The sequence below is a fragment of the Rana temporaria genome, chromosome 1, assembly GCF_905171775.1.
Source record: "Rana temporaria chromosome 1, aRanTem1.1, whole genome shotgun sequence".
NCBI lineage: Eukaryota > Metazoa > Chordata > Amphibia > Anura > Ranidae > Rana > Rana temporaria.
In genome coordinates this window covers 13,338,493-13,362,467 of record NC_053489.1, presented here as the reverse complement: position 1 = coordinate 13,362,467, position 23,975 = coordinate 13,338,493, and the positions used below count along the sequence as shown (strand labels likewise).

Sequence of the window (23,975 nt, the reverse complement as noted above, 5' to 3'; positions counted from 1 at the left end):
AATAAACATACATTTCTTAACCATCAAACTTCTCATTTTTACTTTTTCATGTACAATATGTCATAATGGTAATTTTATAACCTTCACTTTCTACAGTGCTGACAAAGATGGATTCTGTGTATTTTATGTTTGTCCTTTTTTTCCTACTCTATAAGCAGTAATAAATAACAGAATTATTCTTTATAAACCTGACACTCTCACAGCCTTCAGCTGAGCCATGAAGTCAGTGTCAGGATCCTGGGCTGCTGTCAGTGATGATGAGGTCGGGAGAAAAGGAAGAAGTCATTGGAGTCTATCAGAGACTCGGCCATGTTGTCTTCAGATATCTACTTAGAATATTGTGGTTGTTGTCTTTGTGTGTGACCCCCTGCACATCTGACACCCAGAACTCTGCTCACTGCTGTGATATGACAGTGAGGAATTATACATTTGAGTACAAGTATTCTCAGGATGGAGACATCATTATAGGAGGGATATTCTCTGTACATTCTGCAGTGACACAATGGAGAGAGAAAGGACATCTTATTGATAATCTCATGTGTTCAGCGTAAGTGAAATATGAAGTGTAAATCTTCCAATCTGATCTACAGAGCTGTGTCTTTAGGAGAGATGTGTGATAATGTGCAGGACTCATTCAGTCTGTTACACGGCATTTATATAAAATTAAAGTATATCCTTCAATGTGTTCATGAAAACCACGTATGGCCCATTCACATTAAGGTGTTCCATTGCCGGGTGTTAATGGTCACATTCATTCATTATGAATAGCTGACAATGTACCACAATGGATGAAAAAACACACAATACCTGTTTGTTAATAAGGCAGCACACCGCAGAGCATGGTATGTGTATTATGGAGCCTAGAGGTGTGTTGTGTGTTGGGATCCACTTTACAATGCATTGGGGGGCAATTCACAATGAATGACACCGCATTGCACTGCCCATAGAGAAGGTGCTTTGCCATGCATTATGTGTTAAGGTGTACATTACCACAATACACAAGTGTGAATGGGACCTTAAATGAGTCTGGCCCTTAATGACTCCATATCTTTTTTTTTTTCACTTTGAATAGAGTTGGGAATGATAAAGAATCTCCATAAAAGAGATTCCCTCACAGAAATTATATTTAATGTTATTGTGATGCCTTAAAATGCATGTCCAACTAAAACCTTTTATCTTTTGTACAGCCACTGTCCAGGGCTCCATTATAGAGATCCCACCTCACTTCCTGTCCTGCAGATAACATTCCATTATAGAAAGTGAGGGAATCTCTCCTATAGCAGCACAGAAATAAACACACTATTTAGCAAAGTACGGGAAGGCTGGAATCCCTGTCAGGCCTCATACACATGACCGAGTTTCTCAGCAAAAACCAGCAAGAAACTTGCTGGGACTTTTTTTTTGCCGAGGAAACCGGTCGTGTGTACATTTTTCGACGAGGAAACTGTCGAGGATCCCGTTGAGGCAAAAAGAGAGCATGTCTTCTTTTTCCTAGACGGGAATGGAGAAACTTGCCTTGTCGAGTTCCTCGACAGCCTAACAAGGAACTTGACGAGGAAAACGATGTGTTTCGCCCGTCGAGTTCCTCAGTCCTGTGTACAAGGCTTCAGTCTTGTATTTCTGTCCTTATTGCAGATTTTCCTCTCTTCCTGTCTGGTAGAATGTTATCTGCAGGACAGGAAGTGAGGGGAAATCTCTCTAATGGAGCCCTGGACAGTGTCTGTCCCAAAGAAAAAAAAATGTTTGGTTGGACATGCATTTTAAGGCACCACAATAACATTATATAGTATTTCTGTTTCTGATGGCCGGAATTGCATTTACCTTTTCACCGGCATGAACAATTTTAAGGGCTCTTTCAAATGGAGCGGACCGTTTCTGGGTCCGCTCCGTGTGTCTCCGTCGGCCCGCTGAGCTGAGCTGAGCTGTCGGCGGATAGGGCGGTCCCCGCACACAGTGCTGGGACCGCCCTGTCTCAGCTCCGCTCTGCCCTATGGGAAACCTGATGCAGACGGACCGTCTGTCCGTCTGCATCAGTTCCGCTCCGCCGGACGGAAGAAAAATAGGGTTTTCTTCCGTCCGAAAACCGGATCCCGACGGACGCGGACGCTAGCGGATGCTCCATCCGCTAACAGACGCAATCCCATAGGGATGTATTACAAGTCCGTTAACGGACTTGTAATACACGGACGAGCGGAGCGGACGTCTGAAAGGGGCCTAAGACTTTACATGTTGGGTTTCTATTTACTCTGAACGACCTCATATTTTACATTTTACCAAAAAGTTGAGTAATGCATCTCGTTTGTGTGCAGTAACATTACTTTTATTGTATTTTTTACAAAAAATATTTATTTGATAAACAGCTCATCTCATAACATAACAATTTTAAACTACCACCATTGTATTCTGCAGGGTCTTTGCTTTCAGAAAATATATAATGTTTGGGGGGTTTAACTAAATGTCAGGAATTTTAGTATTTCACACAAAAGCTGCTCTGGCAGTGAAAGGATTAAAGACACCGCAGTCACAGAACAATTCCCACTGATCTGTTCTTTTTGTGGACTGACAATACCTTTCTATTTGTTAAATAAAATAACAAGAAATGGTGTCAGCCCTGCCAAGTTTCTTTTGTTAAACTAAATAATAACAAATAAATGTATATGTTATCCCGCGCTGTCTCCTTCAATGTCAAAATATATTTGTGTGACAGCTGAACAACCAAAATATTGTGTTCCCACAACTGAAAAAGATACTATGGCCCGGATTCACATACATCGGCGCATTGTTATGCCGTCGTAGCGTATCGAATATACGCTACGCCGACGTAGCGCAGAGCGGCGAGCACAGTATTCAGAAAGCACTTGCTCCCACTCGCTGTTAAAGATACTCTGGGCTTCCTCGGCATAAGCCAGCGTTGGTGGAAGTGGGCGTGAGCCATGCCAATGAGGCGTGACCCCATGTAAATGATGGGAGGAGCACCATCAAAATACAAATAACCTACGGTGCATGCGCTGTCCCATGGACGTATTCCAGTGCGCATGCTCAGAATCACATCGAAACTACTCCCTAAGATACGTCAAATCACTGCCTACGACGTGAATGTAACCCAAGCCCAGCCCTATTCACGTACTACTACGTAAACGACGTAAAATACGACAGGTGTTCCCTGGTCCATACCTTTGCATGAGCTGCGCCTCATAGATGGGGACTAACTTCACGCCGGACGTAAGCCTTACGCAAAGCACGTATATTATGCGCCGGGCGCAACTACGTTCGTGAATCGACGTATCTCCCTCATTTGCATATTTGCAATGAGGCGTCCAGCGTAAATATGCGCCCACAATACGCCGGCCTAGTAAAGTTACGTCGGTCGGATGAAGCCTATTTTCAGGCGTATCTAGTTCTGTGGGCACGGCGCATAGATACGATGGCGCACATTTACACTTACGCGGCGTATCTCGAGACACGTCAGCGTAAGTGCTACGTGAATCCCGGCCTATGTGTTGGCTGTACTTATCAAAATAAAAACCCAATTCTGCGATAGTGACATCAATACACAATACTTCAGAGTGTAACAAGAAAACATATAGGGGGTAATCCTCAAAGCAGATGCGCCAACTTTACTCGAGATACGCGGCGTAATTAAAATTGACACCGCGCGTATCTTTGCGCCTGATCCTCAGAACGATATACGCCTTAAAATCAGGTTTTTCCCTCATGCCTAAAATAATTACACCGGCGCTTCCTCGCACGCAAATTACGCTAGACACGCCGCTGTTTTGATAGGCAAAGATGCAAATGAGGGAGATACGGCGATCCACAAAATTAAGTGTGTGCGCGGTAGATTACGCCCTGTGCGCTTCTGTTAGTTTCATGGTGTAAATTTACACTTTATAAAAGCAGCCCTAATTTTACACATGCCGTGTAAAGGTCTGCTACAGCAACACCATTAAGGAAGAGCTGAGCACACACACTTGCAGGACTACAATCTGTATGCCAACGACTAGTGACTTCAGTAACCGAGGGTACCCCCTCTTTTGAGTGAACAGCAGTCAGGAGACACCTCGCAGAATGCATCTTTGCACAGTAAACACACACACACATTAATTATGTCACAATGAGAATGCATGAATGCACACCACTGTGGTCCCTGGCACAGACACATCACATGCACATCGAATTGGATTAGATCCAAGTACCCCCCCCCCAATGGTACTTGGGAGCAGTAACGCCCCGCCGCGGCTCCAATTATGTTACTGTGCATTCATACACCATTCAGGGACATGGGAACACTTCTCCCTGGTCCTGGGGATCCCTACTCCACCAAAACTGAGGGTGACACCCTTATTTCATCAGGAATGCCACCCCCCACAATCACACATCATTCACACACATAAACCAAATCATAAGTACAGTATACCAAATAAAATCATAAAATAAAAAAATAAAAAGTACCCCTGATTAATCAACCAAAATTAATTGTGGCGGCGATTGCTCCGCCTGGGCCGCCCACGGGCACAGACACGGGCACGGCCATGGCCACGGCCAACCGGAGGCTCTTCATGGGGGGGGGTGTGAGCAGGGGAGGGAGTCTCTTCATGGGGAGGGGGGTGAGCAGGGGAGGGATTCTCTTCATGGGGGGGTGGGTGAGCAGGGGAAGGAGGAACCTCCCCTGGTGTCTGTCGTCCTGCTGGCCTGCCCTCCAAGGCCACTGCTATCCTTGTGAGACACATTGTGAGGGCAGCCGTATTGGCCTGGCCAGCCCTGGTATTGTCCTTCACAGCCTGGGTCAGGCCAGTCACCTCCTGGGCCACGCCTGTTGTGGCGGTCTTCAGGTCCAACAAACATGTGATGACCGCCAATGAGTTTGTGGCCCCATCACTGAGTGAATCCCTCATAGCATCCAGCCTCTGGTCCATCTGTGTCAGAGTGTCTTTGATCTGACCCAGAATGCGGGTCTGCCAGGCAGTGGTGCTCAGCAGACTGGCCGTCAGATGCTCAGCCACCCCCCTGGTCTCCTGGGTCGCCATCCTGCCTGCCGCTGAGGCTTGTGGCATGGGAGGAGGGGAGAGAGTGCCCCTTGTGGGTTGAGGCCTGTTGGGGGAGGAGTGGGAGGGCCTACCCCTGATGGTGGCCTGACTGCTGCCAGCCTCAGGGGTAGCCTCAAGGGTCGCCTCAAGGGTCGCCTCAAGGGTCGCCTCACGGGTCGCCTCACGGGTCACCAGATCCAAGGCCAAAAGGACTTCCCTGACAATTTGAAGATCCTCTTCCTCCACCCCCTCATCCTCCTCCCCCTCATCCTCCTCATGAGGGGAGGTTTGGCCACTCCCCTCCCCTGGGGAATCCTGCGCTTCTTGGGACTCTTCTGCAGTCTGTTGTCCAGGGGATGGTGCATCCTGGCCTGATAGCCCAGCAACCTCCTGGCCTGATGGGCCTGCAATCTCCTGGCCATCTGTGGAGGACACAAAACAATCACAGGTTTGAGGATCCACACACTTGGCACATCTTCCCTTCCCCCACCCACACATGCTAATCACCAGATAGAAAAAACAAAAACTTACCTGTCCTCACAGGAACATCAGATTGAAAGCCAGGCAGGCCCACCACCTGCTGTGGGTGGAAACACCGGGCCACTGCCCATTCCTCCTCACTGAGCCTGATGGGGCAGGCTGGGCCTTCTCCAGTGCCCGTGGTATGGGCATTTATTTTTGCCACCTTGTTACGGACCAGGCTCCTAAGATCATTTATCTTCTTTTGGATGCCAGCGGGGGTCCTCGTCTCCCCCCCCCGCCACATTGATCTGGTCCGTAACTTTTTGGATGATCCTCTTCCTTTGGGCCGGGGTGGTGTTCCGGCTATCAGGGCCATGTAAATATCATCCATATTGGACGATGGCCCGGGCAAGAATTTGCTTCTCAACAAGTGAGAAATTGAGCTTCCTGCGCTTGGGTGCCATCACAGACACCACTCAGCAACAAGAATAAACTCAAACTCACAGGACAAACAACCAAAAATACACACACAACAAACAAACAAAAATACACACACAACAAACAAACAAAAATACACACACAACAAACAAACCATAAAACTCACAGAAGAAACACACAAACAGCAAAACACACAAGCAGACAGCTACTACAAATTCAAAAACAAACACGCAAAATACAAACAGAAAATACACTTAGCAGAAACAAACACCAACTCCAATCTAATACTCCTACCAAACTTTACTATCACACACAACTCACCAACAAACACCGACAAATGTTCAGAGCAGAAGCAACTTGCTCTAGGAAGGGAAACAGAGGGAAATACTTTTGCAAGGGAAGTGTGTTTGTGTGGGGCTTTTTATACACAGGGCAATCCTCAAACTAAGTACGCTTGGCCTTTTACCTATCTCACTGATTGCGCCGAGCCAATTTCTGCACATGCCCAGTGAGCAGCAGATGCGTGCGCGCATGCGCAGTACGGCTGGCCCTTCATTTGCATGGGGTCACGGCTCATTGCAATGAAGCACGCCCACTTCCTTCCCACTTGTAATAACCCCGCCTTACGCCTTGGGATTTAAGTTACGCTGGCGCAAAGTTGGGCGCAAATGTGCTGTGGATACGGCACTTACGACAACAAATTAGGCCGCCGTAACTTAAATGACATAAGTTTTGACTAACTAAAGTTGCGCCGCTTTCTGAGGATTACCCCCAGTGTTTCTTAAATATGATCCTCTGTAACCTTTATGTGAGCTGTGTGGAGTAACTTATTTTTTCATCAGTTTCCCCTCGATCAAAGCAAACAAGCTCCCATAGTGAAGTATTTAAAAACACAGGACCAGATTCACGTAGGGAGCGCGTATTTGTGTGCGGGCGTAACATATCCTATTTACGCTATGCCTCCGCAACTTTGACAGGCAAGTGCAGTATTCACAAAGCAAAGTTGCGGCGGCGTAGCGTAAATTGGCCAGCGTAAGCCCGCCTAATTCAAATCTGTAAGATGTGGACGTGTTGTATGCAAAATCATTGTGACCCCATGTTAATGACGCTTTTTACGAACAGCGCATGCGCCGTCCGTGAAAGTATCCCAGTGCGCATGCTCCAAATTAACCCGCAAAAAGCCAATGCTTTCGACGTGAACGTAAATTACGCCCAGCCCTATTCGCGAATGACTTACGCAAACGACGTAATCGACGGAAAAATTTACGCTGGCTCGACGTCCATACTTAACATTGGCTGCGCCTCATATAGCAGGGGTAACTTTGTGCCGGAAAAAGCCTTACGTAAACGGCGTATCTGTACTGAGACGGCCGGGCGTACGTTCGTGAATAGGGTATCTAGCTGATTTACATATTCTAGGCGTAAATCAGCGTACACGCCCCTAGCGGCCAGCGTAAATATGCAGTTAAGATACGACAGCGTAGGAGACTTACGCCGGTCGTATCTAAGCAACATTTAAGCGTATCTCAGTTTGAGCATACGCTTAAAGTTGTGACGGCGCGGATTCGGACTTACGACGGCGTATCTACAGATACGCCCGTCGTAAGTCTTTCTGAATCCGGGCCACAGAATTTATTGTAACTTACAATTTGTAAGTATCCACTTACATCTAAGATACAAACTGTGCATTCAATCTCTATCTCCAGCGGGAACGTTGGTCCCATGTGCTGCCTGCACTCTGCCCAACACGTATCGTCACTACCACGTGACTTCCTTTAGGGGTGAAAGGTCAGATGACCGCGTGTACAGGCTTTAAAAAGCTGTCACCCAACACCTGACCTTTGATCCCTGAGGAAGTCACCTATTGGGATGCATCAACCTTATGGGATGCAGTCATGTCCCTAACATCCAGTTCCTTTTTTCACCTTGATACAACAATTTTGTTTTTCTAATTAATCCTTTGATATCTGGTAATTATGGTTTGCTGGTCCTATGGAGCAATACACATGCCCACCAATCCCACCATAGATCTCTAGTTGAAATGTGTTATACATTTTGCCATGAATAATTTCGGCTTGAATCCTTGTCCTGTACACCAATGAAAAACTCTCCATTGTCTGCAGGGTTTACATGAGAGAATACAGACATCTCCTGGCTTTTATATTTGCTATTGATGAGATAAACCGCCGTCCAGATATTCTGCCCAACATAACTCTGGGATATCATGTGTATGATTCTTGTGGACATGTGAATAAAGCTATAAAAGACGTTCTACAGATATTGTCTGGACATACAAAGGAAGCTCCAAATTATTCCTGTATGGAGCGGGGTGCCCTGGCTGGTTTCATTGGAGATCTCAATTCTGACACCACTCTCCAAATGGCCCAGCTGCTGAATCTATATGGTTACACCCAGGTAAGAAAAGCAGAATTTCCTATATTATGTAACGTCAGGACAGCGAGTCGTCTTATGGTGAGGTGGGACAAAAGGGTACAAATAATCCTTGTGGCAAAGCATTGTAAAGTATAAGATTGTTCTAAAAAAAGAAGGCAGTGCTGTGTAGGGATGGGCCAATGGTTCAGTCTAATCTTTGACTGTTATGGCATTTGGAAAAATGCCTGAACTTTTGCCTATTCTCCTGATGATCATACTCTATATTACCAAAAGTATTGGGACGCCTACCTTTACACACACATGAACTTTAATAGCATCCAAGTCTTAGTCTGTAGGGTTCAATATTGATTTGGTCCACCCTTTGCAACTATAACAGCTTGAACTCTTCTGGGAAGGCATTCCACAAGGTTTAGGAGTTTTTCTATGGCAATAATTGACCATTCTTCCAGAAGCGCATTTGTGAGGTCAGCTCATGATGTTGAACGAGAAGGCATGGCTCACAGTCTGCACTCTAATTCATCCCAAAGGTGTTCTATCAGCTTGAGGTCAGAACTCTGTGAAGGCCAGTCAAGTTCCTCCACCCCAAACTTGCTCATCCATGTCTCTGACAGTTTAAGAGTTCCCTTCCCTTCACTGGAACTAAGGGGCCAAGCCCAACCCCTGAAAAATGAACCCCACCAAATTATTTGGACCAGTGCACAAAGTAAGATTCATAAAGACATGGATGAGGGTGTTTGGGGTGGAGGAACTTGACAGGCCTGCACAGAGCCCTGACCTCAACCCAAAAGAACTCCTTTGAAATGTATTAGAGCTGAGACTGTGAGCCAGGCCTTCTAATTCAACATCTGTGTCTGACCTCTCACATGCACTTTAAGAAGAATTGTCAAACATTCTCATGGACACATCTCTAAACCTTGACCCAGATTCAGAGAGCAAATGCGTCTGCGTAACCATAGTTACGCAGCGCAATTGCTTACTTGCGCCGGCGTAACGACTTCTCCTGATTCAGAGAGCTTGTTACGCCGACTGCAGCCTAAGATATGCATGGCATAAGGCTCTTATGCCCTTATATCTTAGGCTGCATTCTTACGCAGGCCGCTAGGTGGCCTTCCCGTAGTGGTCAGCGTAGAGTATGCAAATTGCATACTAACGCCGATTCACTACGGTACGCGCGCCCTGTGTACGCAGTTTACGTCGTTTGCGTACGTCGTGTTTAGCGTAAGGCTGCTCCTGCTAATAGCAGGCGCAGCCAATGCTAAGGATACCCGTCGTTCCCGCGTTGCGAGGTTTTAATTTTACGTAGTTTGCGTAAGTGAATCGTGAATGGCGCTGGACACCATTCACGTTCACTTTGAAGCAAATGACGTCCTTGCGACGTCATTTACCGCAATGCACATCGGGAAAGTTTCCCGACGGAGCATGCGCTCTATGCTCGGCGCGGGAACGCGCCTAATTTAAATGATTCCCGCCCCCTACGGGATCATTTACATTAGGCGCCACTACGCAGGGCATTTTTGAAGAGCCCCCAAGCAAATTACGTGGCTACTGCTTCATGAATGAAGCGTAGCGCAAATAATTTGCGTAGGCGCAGGGTAAAAAGGGTACACTGCGCCTCCGTAAGGAGCGCGCAGCTGTACCTGAATCTACCCCCTTGTGGACAGCCTTCCCAGAAGAGTTGAAGCTGTTAAGGTTTTCTTCTATCCATTTGGATATTAAAAGTTCCACATTATTTATACAGACTTTTCTTACTTTCTAGATTAGTTATGGAGCCAGAGATACTTTGCTGAGTGATAGAAAGATGTATCCAAACTTTTTCCGGACAGTTCCGGATGATGAGATGCAATATGTGGCCATAGCAAAGTTACTGGAAAGGTTGAAGTGGAACTGGGTCGGGATCCTTACATCTGATGATGAATACGGAGAGAGGGAGATCTGACAACTCAGCAAACATTTATCTGATCATGGAATTTGTATTGAATTCAAGATTCTGGTGTCTATAAAGAATTATAATAAAATTCCTCCAGAGCTGCGGAGCTCAACCACAGAAGTTCTTATTATTTGTGGCTCAGTTAGTCTGATTTATTACAGGTTTTTGTTTAATAATGTCCCTTATTACGCGGAGAAAACATTTATTCTACCAGATTCTTGGTCAATGAGTGAAATGTTTTTTATTATCAGTAACTGCAGCTTGGTGTTGACATTCCCCTATTTCTACATAAAGGGAATGCTGGAATATTTTAGTAGTATTTATCCATCCAACCGCCCAAATGACCCCCTGATGGAGGATATTCTCATAACTAAATGTGGATGCTTTTCAAAAAATCAAATGAAAAATTTCCTTATTCCACTCACATTTAGCTATCCTCTTAGGGACTGCGGTGTGGTGACACTTCCACTTGATTTATATTATCCTGATGAGAAAACATCCTATAGAGTGTATATTGCAGTCTACATGTTGGCTCAAGCATTACATGACATGGATTTCTCTTTTAAAATAAATAAAAAATCTGAAATAAATCCACACACACTAAAGTATAAGGTGAGAGCGTCCAATGAAAGTTTTTTCGTATCTTTTTATACTCGGTCAGTTCACGTTGGCCTGCAAGGGCCGCTTCCATTGATTTACGCTTTGAATATGCAAATGACCAAGATACGCCGATTCACGACCTACTTGCGCCCATCGCAGTAGTATACGCCGTTTACGTAAGGCGTACATCCGGCGTAAAGTTATTCCACCTATATGAGGCGCATCCCATGCAAAGGTATGGACGACGGAATAGCCGTCGTATTTTACATCGTTTACGTAGTAGTACGTGAATGGGGCTGGGCGTAGGTTACTATAACGTCGTAGGCATTGAGCCATCGTATCTTAGGGAGTATGTTCGATGTGATTCTGAGCATGCGCTGTTCGTTCGGACCATCATTTGCATGTGGTCACGGTTCATTTAAATGAATCACGCCCACCAGCCACCTACTTTGAATTATGCGGGCTTACGCCGAATGATTTACGTTACGCTGGCGCAACGTAGGGAGCGAGTGCTTTGTGAATACTCTGCTTGCCTCTCTGGGATACGTCGACGTAGCGCATATGAGATGCGCTACGCCGGAACAAAGATGCGCCGATCTACCTGAATCTGGCCCAATGTGCCCAGACAAAAATTATACCCAGTTTAGGTTCATGTTCGGTTGCTGGTGCAAGGATTTTTGACACCCTAGGCAAATCTTCATTTTGCCGCCCCCACCTTGGCTCCACCCCTGACTCCACCTCCTTTGGCCTGCCCATGTATACAGTGGAGGTAGCGACCTGACATAACACAGCGCGTGGTTACAGCAGTACACAGTGTGAAGAGAAGAGCTCCCGGGACTAAAGATCCCAGCATGCCTGGGCTGCTATGACATTGTCAGTCATGGTCACCCCAGGATGGTGCTGGAAATGAATGGAAGGAAGGTTGTCATGTACTGTACAGGGAGGAGGAGGCTCACCTTGTCCCATTCCTCATCAGTTTGGTACAGCCCTGCGTCCTCCTGCTCCGCCCTGTCCTTCCACCTATCTCTGCCAACACTGACCACCACCGCCAGGAACACCGAGCACAGCCAAGGAAGCATCAGAGAACCCGCAACATGTCAAGGGCTCACCTCTGTAAACTTCCACACAGAGCTGCCACCTGGTGGTGTGATAGGAGAAGGCCTGAATGGTGCAGTGATAGTGAGGGAATTCTATCATAAAACAGTGCAATTACCGAATATCCTGTACATTACAATGTCCTGGAAGCATTGAGTGCCGCGGCTGTGCGGGAAAGCGTTGTGTCAGGCAGCCCGCTTTCCTGAGCTTACACTCGGTGCAGGATGCACTGCACTGTTTACATGTGACTGATGTGCACTCTAGGCCAGAGCCTACCTTCCCTATTGGTAGCGCCGGCCCTGTTCATATTTAGTTTAGAGGTGTTTAACCATTTCACTTCTGGGGCTGTTTTTTTTTTTTTTTGCACCCATGTTTAAAAAATCATTTTAGGCCTGAAGGTTATATAAAAACCCTAAACCAGGGGTCTCATACTGGCGGCCCTCCAGCTGTTGCAAAACTACAAGTCCCATGAGGCATTGCAAGCCTGACACCCACAGGCAGAGGCATGATGGGACTTGTAGTTTCTTTTTTCTTGAAAATCGTTTTTATTGGGTTTAAGAATAAAGATATACAAATCGGAGAACAACCTCCAATGACAAATACAACAAAAAAGAAAAAAATTATGAAATAACATAAAATAATAATAATACAATACAACAAGTTCCAGTCGTTGTACACATATGCTGAAATACAATTTATCAACTCGGATATGACGTAACATGTATTCAACCTATAAATCACCACATCCTGCCACCATCTTGCCTAAGTCCAAGGACAGCATAACTAATATAAACTCCTCACTCCTACTATCTCCATGACTAACAGACAACTCAACCATCACCAAACAATGTACAAGACAGTTTACAAGACAGTTTACCCGAGGTCCGACTAATAGTAATTGGAAAGATTTTTACTGTGAGATTCCCAAATTCGCCAGCGTTTCAAAAATACCGTTATATTACCTTCCCTATAGGCCATTGTTTTTTCATAAGCATAAGAGTCATCAACCAGCTGAGTAATCTCTTTCAGTGAAGGGGCAAGGGAGGACTTCCACTTCCGAGCGATTGTTAAACGAGCAGCATAAAGAATATGCATCACTACAGTGCGACAAAAGGGCGGATATATCTCCATACCCACACTCAGGAGTGCCTGTTCAGCCTTTAGCTTGTTAAGAATGCCTGTGACTCCTGCTATTAAACAAGCTATCCCAGCCCAGAAGCTACGTATGGATACACAAAACCAGAGCATGTGGGCCAGATTGCCCACTTGGCCACAACCCCTCCAACACAGGTTAGAGGAGTTGTTTGCAAATGTTGCCAATGTGTATGGAGTCCTATACCATCTCAAAATTATCTTCTAGGCTGACTCCCTAAAGTTAGAGCATTTGGTATGAGTATAATTAGTTTTAATAGCGTTAATCCACTGCTTCTGAGAAACCGTTATCTTTAAGTCCGCCTCCCATTTCAAAAGCTGGTCTGACGTCTCAAAGTGGAGCTTACTATTTAATACATTGTAGATCTCAGTTATACCTTTTTTTGGCCTAGAGCTAGAAAACCACAGATTAAAAACCGGTTCCGGTATATCTACAAATTTATCCCGCATAGACGAGAGAATGCTAGCCACCCTTGCATAAGTCATAAATTCCTTTGCAGGGATGGAAAATGCAGATTGCAAGATCTCAAACGGTGTAATCCTTTCCTGCGAAAAGAGATCCGATACATTTTTGATGCCATACTCCCCCCCAATGATGTACCATAAGGTCCGGAGAGTTCAAGATGCTATCGGGACAGGAAGTCTTTTATAGGGTTTTTATTAGCTTTAAGATATTCCCATGCTACCAAAGTGGCTGCAATAATTGGATTTTTCCTAACAGGCATTTTTTTACCTAAGAATGGAGATAACAAAAGGTATTTAATCTCACCTCTATCACCTCTACCTAATTGGAATTGTTCTGCTCTGGCCCAGTGAATACAGTCCGCGACCCCAAACCAAGACTTAGCCTGGTCCAGAATTGCCGCCATATGGTAATCTTTAACATTAGGGACCCCCAACCCTTCTATGTTTTTATTAAAACATTGAGGGAACACCGAGCCCTTTTCCCCTCCCAAATGAATTGAGATAGCAGACGCTGCATTTTCACATAGAAAATAGAAGGAAGGATGATCGGAAGGGCCCTGAAATAATACAGCAATTTGGGAAGCAATATCATCTTATATGCCACCAGTCTACCCGACCAGGACAGATAAAACTTTTTAAATCTATTTATTTCCTGAGAGAAGCTGGTTAATAAGGGCAAAAAGTTAGCGCTATACAATTGTGAGAGGGGATTTGTCAGGATGATACCCATGTATTGGAGTGTACTATTTGCCCAGGGGAACGGCAACTGCTTTTGAAGTTGGGATTTCACTTGGTTACTCACTCCTAAACTTAATATGCTTGATTTTGATGCATTAACTTTGTAATACGACACTGCATTAAACATATCCAAAATATTGTTAACTTTAACCAGGGACTGAGCCGGATCAGATAATGACAGAATCAAGTCATCTGCAAATAAAGTGATAGTATGTTCTTCTGTGCCCACACTAATGCCTTTAATCTGGGATTGGGACCTGATTTTTTCAGCTAAAGGTTCTATCACCAGGGCAAAGATCAGGGGCGACAAAGGGCACCCCTGCCTCGTGCCATTGGTGATAGGAAATTGGTCTGAGAAAATGCCATCATTAAATACTATAGCTGATGGATTAGAATACAAAGCAGAGATATCTGATCCCATTTGGCCTGTCACTCCAAATTTAGAGAGAACCTGGGACAGATAACCCCAGTGGGCCCTGTCAAAGGCCTTTTCAGCGTCCAATGACAGGACAACTGAGGGCCTCTTCTCTTCCGATCCCACATGCATAAGATTAAGAATATGTCTGGTTGCGTCAGTAGCTTGTCTACCCGCTACAAATCCCACCTGATCTGACTTAATCAATGTGGGGAGCAGACACGCCAACCTGTTGGCTAAAATCTTGGCATATACCTTTAAATCGACGTTCAAAAGGGATATTGGTCTGAAATTCTGTGCTCTGTCCGGCTCCTTCCCCGGTTTGGGCAAGGTAATTATTACCGTAGCTTGTAACATTTCAGAGGGGAATGAAGAGGAAGCAGCCGCAGCCTGGAAGACTCGTTGTAGTATTGGCGACAAAATACCCGTACATTTTTTGTAGTACTCTGATGAGTAGCCATCGGGACCAGGAGATTTGTTGGTCGGAAGTTTAAAAATAGTCTCACCAATTTCCAAGGACGAGAATGGCCGGTTCAAATTAATCAGGTCAGATTGAGATAACTTAGGCAAGGAAATATCAGAGAGGAATTCCTCTATGATAGTAGGGGTTGGTTGAATAGTGCTTGGGTCCTCCTTCAGATTATATAGACTTCGATAATAGCTGCTGAATGCATCAGCAATATCTTTTGGGTTAGTCAATTTGGATCCATTCACAGGGTGAAATAGATAGGGGATTTTTTGTTTAATTACTTTATCCTTAATTTGGTTCACTAGCAATTTACCTGCCTTATTACCTTGTGTGTAGAAATTTGCTTTAAATCTATTAATATTCCGAATGTGTTGGGATAGAAGCAAGCTCCGGGGCGTCTCACGGGCCTCAGCGAGCTTATTGCTAATATCTATAGACGGAGCCTTTTTATTTTGGGCCTCCAGATCCGCTATGTCCTTCAATACAGTCTCCAAGTGCTGCTTCCTCTTCCTGCTCAACATTGCACTGTGCTTCATCAGGATTCCCCTAATGAAAGCTTTGTGGGAATTCCACAATATAAACTGGTCAACCTCCTCACTATCATTGGTATCAAAAAACTCTACCAGTGACTTCTCAATATCCATTGAAATCTCAGGGTCTAACAGCAACTGGCTATCTAACTTCCACCTGTTGGCACGGGTCATAAACCCATGACTCCCCACCGTGATGGATACCGGAGCATGGTCAGTCCACGTTATGTTACCAATCTCAGAAGATGAAACCTTTTGAAGTAAAAATTTATCCAGTAAAAACATGTCTATCTGTGAGTAAGATAAGTGTACATGAAAAGAAAGTATAGTCACGTTCAGAAGAATGTTGGCATCTCCAGACATCAAATAAACTGTTTGAACTGATAAAGGAAGACAACGTGGACCGAACACCCTTTCTATTGGATACGTTTGACATATCCAATTGACTGTTAGAAATTGCATTCAAGTCCCCACATAAAATTACATGACCAATACATTGCTTTTTAATTTTCTTCCATAGCTTGGAAATGAAGCTCACTTGTCTAACGTTAGGAGCATAAACGTTAATTATGGTATAGGCTGTGTTGTTGATTTCACAAGATAGAATGAGAAATCTGCCATCCTTGTCACAATGACTGGAAATAAACTTATAAGCAACTGTATGTTTCACAAAAATGGCCATGCCCCTCTTCTTGGTCGGCGCACAGGCGAAATAAGCATGTGGGAATAGGCTGTGCGACAAATTGGGATGGTCCAGCGCCTTAAGATGAGTTTCTTGGATGCAAAATATGTCACAGTTCTGGGATCAAGCCTCTCTCCACAACATATGCCTTTTTTGTGGGCTATTAAGCCCGTTCACAATCAGGGAGGTTATCTTAAAGGCCATATCAAGAGGTCAGTATCACGTTCAAATGGATAATGAAGATAAAGGGAGATACGTACGTTTACTTGGAAATAAACCTGCGGCAGCAGCCGACACTCCGTAAAAGTTCACAGACTCAGGGTATGAACAATTACCTGGAACAAAAAGACTGAAACAGATTCTCCAAAACAAAGAGAAAAAAAAAAAAAAGACAACAATAAAACAAAAATGTAGAACAAAAATGGAAAAGTCGCATGGTTAGGCGCACAATAAAAAAAATATGATTCCTTCCGAAATCTGAGCAGGGATATTACCTGCTAATTCTGGGGGTAACAAAAATAAAGAAGAATCCTGTGCATCAGCACAGAGCATCCGGATGAAACAATACTAGTAAGTCCAAAAGAGCAACGTAGAGATGTTGAACACCAAGCCATCTTTATTTACTGGGCATCTCATGTAAGGGCAGGGTCTCCCCCTCTTCTGATGGAAATATCCCCCACTTCTTCAACAAACGAATGCCAGCCTCCACCGAAGAGACCAAAATGTCCAGATCGCCTTTAGTAATCACCAGTGTAGCAGGATAATTCCAGCGATAAGGTATCTTATGGTTTCTGAGCGGTTTTGTTATGGTTAACAGGCTGTGTCTACTCTGCATTGTGTGTGCAAACAAGTCGGCAAAGAAGGATAGACCTTGCATACAATCCAGGAGATTTTCTGCTTTTCTTGCGACAGACATCAGTTTCTCTTTAACTCTAAAATAATGTATCCTAGCAATGGTATCTCTAGGTAGGTGCTCAGGAATGTGCTTCGGTTTGGGCAGCCTGTGTATGCGGTCTATTTTCAAATCCTCCAAAGGTAAGTCAGGGAGAGTCTCTCTTAGGACATTGGTCAAAAAGGTCACCAGATCTGGTGGCTTCACCGATTCGGGGATCCCCCTAATTTTGATATTGTTCCTTCTGGAATGATCTTCAAGGTCTGCCACCTTTGATTTAAGCCACACAATGTCCTCCTTGTGCTCATTATGTGCATCCACCATAGTGTTATATGAATCAGAGAGCTCCCCCATTTTCTGTTCAACATGAGACACTCTATCCCTGACTTCCTGCCCTTCAGCTTTGCAGTGTTTCATAAGCTGCAGCATGTCTGTGTGAATAGGCCCCCTAAGGCCGAGTACTCACGAGCAAACATGTCCGTTCGAAATGTCCGACGGGCTGTTTCCGGCGTACAAGGCTGTTTTTTCATTTGGCCCGCTGGCTTGTACACACCAGCGGACGATATTTCCGTGCGGACCTGAACGCGTGCACGTAATCCACGTTTGACGTCACTATAAAGGGAAAGGCCAAAGTCAATGGCGACGCCCTCTGTTCCGCTTTTGCTAGTTACGGCTTTGCTCGTGTTAGTGAAGGTTTGGTTAGAGCTGATTCGCGCTTCTCGGTCTCCAGGCTTTAGCAGGTAGTATTTTCTCGTTCAGTGCGTGTGCTTGTGGGTACGTAGTTGGCATTCGGGTACAGGCGTGCAGTTCGTTCTGCTTAGCAGATTCGTACTGTGCGTTCGTATCTGTGTGTCGTGCGTTCTTTGCAGGTACCGCTGGATTTGATTGTGCTTTCTGTTGGAGTGTGTTCTTGACTGACCAGCCGGCCGGTTTGAAGCCATGATGGAGCAGCAGCGTCAATTTTCGCGAGTTGGTGCTGTTTATGGGATGGCTGCTGGATATGTTCATTATTCCAGTACTTTGGCCAGAAACAGGGGGCGGAGGCGTTTCTGGACCAAGAATTGGTTGCGCCAGCGTGACCAGTTCTCACATATGCCTCTGCTTAGGGAAATCCAGGAGAATAATCCTAATGATTATAGGAATTTTCTCCGCATGACGGACCCCGTATTCAACAGTCTGCTGGATCTTCTGTCCCCCTATATCATGAGGCAGGACACTGTGATGCGCCAAGCCATCACGGCCGAGCAGAGGCTTATTGCCACGTTGCGGTACCTGGCGACTGGGAGGAGCCTGCAGGACCTCAAGTTCTCGACAGGCATCTCTCCGCAGGCGCTTGGGGTCATCATACCGGACACGTGTGCTGCCATCATTAAAGTTATGCACGAGGAGTATATGAAGGTAAGTTTCCTCATTTTAACCTCACAATGTGTCTTTAATAATGTGGCAAACTAACTTTTTATTTTATTTCCCAGATATGCTGTGTGTTTAACTAACGTTCCCTTTTCTCACTATGCATGTTGATATCAGCTTTTACATGTTCTTTTTATTTTGGCCTACCTGCATATTTTGATCTTACCCAATATTAACCTGTCCAGCATGCTATCTTCGGGCCAACCCCCACCATGCCACTTTTTTTTTTTTTTTCTAAAAACAGTTTTAACACCCCCCACCCCCCCTTCAAAGTGTTTTTGTCCCCATCAGAGGGCTGTGGAGTCTCTTATTAATTAAGTGGGCCTATATATTTGTGCCCCGAAATTCTCCCTTCATAATTTGCAAATGCTATTTTAAAAATGGAAAGTTGCACAAGGATGCTTGTATGATTATGTTTGCAATGTTTATGTGCCAAAGTACTAAATCTCTTTTTTTGTTTGTCCCCACAGCTACCCTCCACACCACAGGAATGGCAGTCTGTGGCTTCCCAATTTGCCGAGCGGTGGGATTTTCCTAACTGCGGTGGAGCAATAGATGGGAAACACGTCCGCATTGTGCCCCCACCCCACTCGGGGTCCTACTATTATAATTACAAGGGTTATCATAGTATCGTGTTGATGGCGGTGGTGTCGGCACAGTATGAGTTTCTATATGTGGACGTGGGGAAGAATGGCCGGATGTCAGATGGGGGAGTGTTCTCACGGACTGATTTCTATGATCGTCTCCAAACTGGTGGTCTGGCATTGCCACCAGATGAAGATAATGTGGAAGGACTTCCGTTTGTGTTCCTAGCGGACGAGGCTTTCGGCCTTGGACCTCACCTAATGCGGCCTTTTCCCCAGAGGACCCTCACCTTAGAGAGGAGTGTGTTTAATTTTCGGTTGTCCAGGGCTCGGAGGGTAGTCGAGAATGCCTTTGGGATCCTCAGCAACCGGTTCCGCCTGTTCCTGACATCGATACATTTGGCGGAATATAAATTGAACACCATTATATTTGCCTGCTGCATTTTGCACAATTTTCTACGCAGGCACTCCCAGACGTACCTAGCCTCCATGGGCTCTGAGGCAGGACTACCCTCAGAGAACATTCCTGGCCTGGACACTGGTCGCGCTGGCTTGGCCCCCCAATCTGCTCGTGAGGTACGCGACAAATATGTTGAGTACTTCATGGGTCGGGGGGCCATTGCTATGCCAGATCATATTTCTTTCTAATTCGGCCCCCAAAGAAAGGAATATTCTCACAACTAATAAATAATTAGACCATTGGACTTTATACAGTTGTTTGTCATTACTGCTTTTTCTCTATTTTTCTGTCTTCCAGGTTATCTCCAAAAATAGTGCACTTCTAGTGCCAGATTTACTTACTCAGATGTATAAACTAACCACATTTGCACATTATTCACTCATCTACTAACTGGGTATTCAGTCTAGAAATAAGAAGCCACTCATTTTTCTGCTTTTGATGTCTCATATTTTTTTTTTTAGTTTATTCATTTTTTAACAAGAAATGTGTATTTTTAGGCAGAAAACATTTCCTGCAAATTCTTGAGACAAAATATTGGCTTTTAATTATTTATTTTTTTGTCTTTATTGACAGTGATTATCAATAATAATGATCGAAACACAATGTAAGAATAATTTCACTAAAACTATACGCAAGAATTTTTGGGCTTGTCATTTGTTTGTGTCTAATTTTTTCAACAAGATTTTAACACAACACAAAAATTTTTGAATTTTTTACCAAAATTAGTTAACTTCTTTCTTTAGGTGAGATTTATTGTTCGTTTTGTGATCTGAAACTGGAAACATTTACAAACCAAAAAAGATCAACACCAAACAAAAATTAAAAACAATAACAGCAGTCAGTCATATGGATGGTGTGCTTTCACACTGGAACACGCCAAAATTTCTAAATGCACACATTCAGTGCAAACTCGCCAAATGTCATTGGTTAAACAGACAAATGGCCACATGTGCTATCTGACATCATGGGTGATCAATGTCTGTGTTTTGTGGGAGCAAACCCTTCCTCTCAACTACTTGAGGATCGAGGAGGGGTTTGTACCCACAAAGCACAGACAATAGATAGTCTGTGATGGCAGCTAGCACATATTGGCACACTGTGTGTGCATTTAGAAATTTTGGCGTATTCTAAAGTACAAAAATTAAAAAGGGTTTTGTGGGCGGGGGATGGGCGGGGGATGGGCTTCTGTGGTTCAGTCTTTGACACGGCCCATCATGTCCATGATATTTTTGTAATTTTGGTTGATGACTAGCATCCTTTGTCGCATGTTCTCCATTTCCGTGCTACACTCTGAAATGACATTTCGCACATTCTGCTCCATGACTAGCATCCTTTCCTGCATAATGTCCATTTCCGTGCTGCACTCCATTAGTTGCTGTATAATGATAGAAGCACTTGCACGTGAAAAATGTGCTACTCCATCTTGATCCCCTAAAAAGAAACAAATTGGCATTCAAAATATGTAAATAATTTCCAGCCTATCTGCATATGTTTGGCCCTATTAATATAGGGGTGACACTGACCTGATGGCCTGATAATTTCCACATCCCCAATTTCTTCATCTTCTATCACTCCTCCTTCTTCCACCACCTCCCCATCATCTTCTATCACTCCTCCTTCTTCCACCACCTCCCCATCATCTTCGACTCCTCCTTCATCCATCAATCCACCTTCTTGCAATTCGCCAAATTGTTCTTCCGCCACTTGCCCTTCATCTGATATAAATTCTAAGTCCAAAATAACTTCTTCCTCCTCTCTTCCTTCCTCCTTTCTTCCTTCCTCTTCTCCTTCCACATCCTCTTCTCCTTCCACATCCTCTTCTCCTTCCACATCCTCTTCTCCTTCCACATCCTCCTCTCTTCCTTCCCCAGCCTCCTCCTGCTCAACATGTGGAGGTGTTTGATTTTCCGGGTGTCTGGCCCTCTCTGCCTCCTCCAATTGCTGGCGTCTTCTTTCCCCTATAAGAAATAATAAAAAACAAAAGGTATACTCATCAGCACACAGATATTGGATATCATAAATCGCACACATTGCATAGACGATACATTTATGATGATTTTTGGTTGTTTATTCTTTCAGCAATCCTCCATTTTTGGCGTAGTTCTAGGCCAAGCTCTGATCCTGCCCCTTTTTTGCAAAGAAGTGACACAAATGGATGTCACCCCAAAACATTAATTCTCGTCGACCCTCCAAATAAATATACTTAGATTTTTGAGACACAGGTGCTTTGCATTTCAAGATGTTAAAACATCAGCTTTATTTGCATTTTGGAGAATGAATCTTGTTTGCCTGTCACATTCACTCAATTTAATTTCTGTGATTTTGCTAGTCAACAATGTTGGAAAACCAAGTTTGGGGCCAGTCAGCCATGTCCAGGTGTGTTGTTCCTGGAGTAACGTCACATTTTTGCTAAACAATGTCATATTACGCGTGTTTACTATTTCACCAAATTTGTTTAAGGTTGTTATTTGACATAAACACAATACAGTATCTACACGTGTTCAAAAGTACAAGCAGGCCAAGGAGGCAGATGTGAAAAAATACATGTCAACACATTATTGCAGACATTTCCCCCCCCCCCTTAAATAATATGGACTTACTTTTACGCAGAATTTTTAGTATCTTCTTCATGTGATGTGGCTCCCTCAATTTTAAATCGGACCAACGCTTCCGTAGTTGCTCCTTTGACCTGGTGACACCAAACATTCTCCTCATTCTCCTTGCCACCTTGTCCATTATGTGTGACTTCCTACGGTTCGGTGTTTTGTAGGGCCCACATTCACCATCATAATCCTTCCTCCTCATGATGTAAACCAACTCCACCATTTCTTCGAACGCCATATTAGTGGCTTTATATCTTTTAGGCCTGGATCGGGACGGTCCAGCCTCTGTCCCTTCACTTGCGCCATGAGAGCTCCGTGCCCGCTCGTGTGACATCGCCATCTTTCCTTCCCACAGAGATTAGGGGCGTGGAAACGAGGAAATGTCCCGTCAGGGGCGGAGATGAGGGCGGGGATTATTGCATATGCGGAGTGTCGCGAATGCCAACAACGTATTGACGTACGTTACGCGGAGAATATTCGCGCGATTCCAGAACCTACACAGTTAACGCCATATTTACTTTTTCAATTGATTAGGGGCATGGCAAAGGTGACGAGGGCGGCGTTTCATACATACGCGGAGTGTATAAAAGGCGCTTGACGTGATTACGTAGGTTACGTGTTAATTCAGCGAGCGGAAGAAACGAGGATTGTGAGAGAGGCAGGTAAGAAATTTAAACATGGGATCAGCAGCGGGCTCTTAAAATGTAGAGCAATGGGATGGGGGTTTGGTCTGTTGGTTGCACAGTTTTATTAAGCTATTATGTCTCTTGGATACCAGAATGTGATTTTCATACCCAAATGCTTTTGTAGACATCACAAAATAGAGAGATCAAAAATGCTGTGACTCATTATCAATTATGTAGGGTGTATTCAGATCAGGCCAAGTATTGTTCTGTGTTGGTTGGACAGAGGTCATTAGGAAGTTTCTTTCATGTAATCAATGCTGAGGGGCAGGATATCTACACATGCAATAGTGGCTTGATGAATGCTGTCATTTGTAATAATTGTGTATGGTTGTAGATTTATATTATTTCCTGCAATGTAACCAAAGGGGCGGCATGTATAAAAAAAATGTTATCTAAAACCAACCAATGGGGCAGAGCTGGCCAGCATTTTCTAAACAAGAGACACTGTGTTTGTATTTCTATATAGGTACTACTTTTTAAACAACATATTCTATCAATGTAAATGCTGAGGCTTTTTTTAATTGTGTTTTTGGTTTCTTTTTATTTTTTCAATCTAGAAAAAAAAAGAGTAAATCCTAATTTCACAATGGATCTCCTGCAGAGCCAAGACATTATCCAGCATTTGCTGGATAAATTCAGGGAAATGCCCATCCTGTGGGATTCAAAGCAGGACCATTATCATAACAAGGACGTACGAGCGGCAGCACTTGAACAGCTAGCAGCATACATGAGGACATGGGTGCCAGAATGCAGTGCCAACATGGTGAAGGATAAACTTGCCAACCTCAGGGGCACATATAGGAGAGCGTACAAAGCTCACCAAAAGCAGCTAAGATCTGGAGCAGCAGCAAGACCACCAAAGGAACCCAAGCTGTGGTATTACAACCAGATGTCATTTTTGCGGGATCAACTGGAAGGCAGGGCATCAATGTCAAGTCTGAATCCC

General features: G+C 44.5%; 1 pseudogene; it reads left to right on the top strand.

Annotated features, from left to right (window-relative positions):
- LOC120941065 overlaps positions 1-23,975 on the top strand; it is a 74,661-nt pseudogene that overhangs the window by 7,384 nt on the left and 43,302 nt on the right.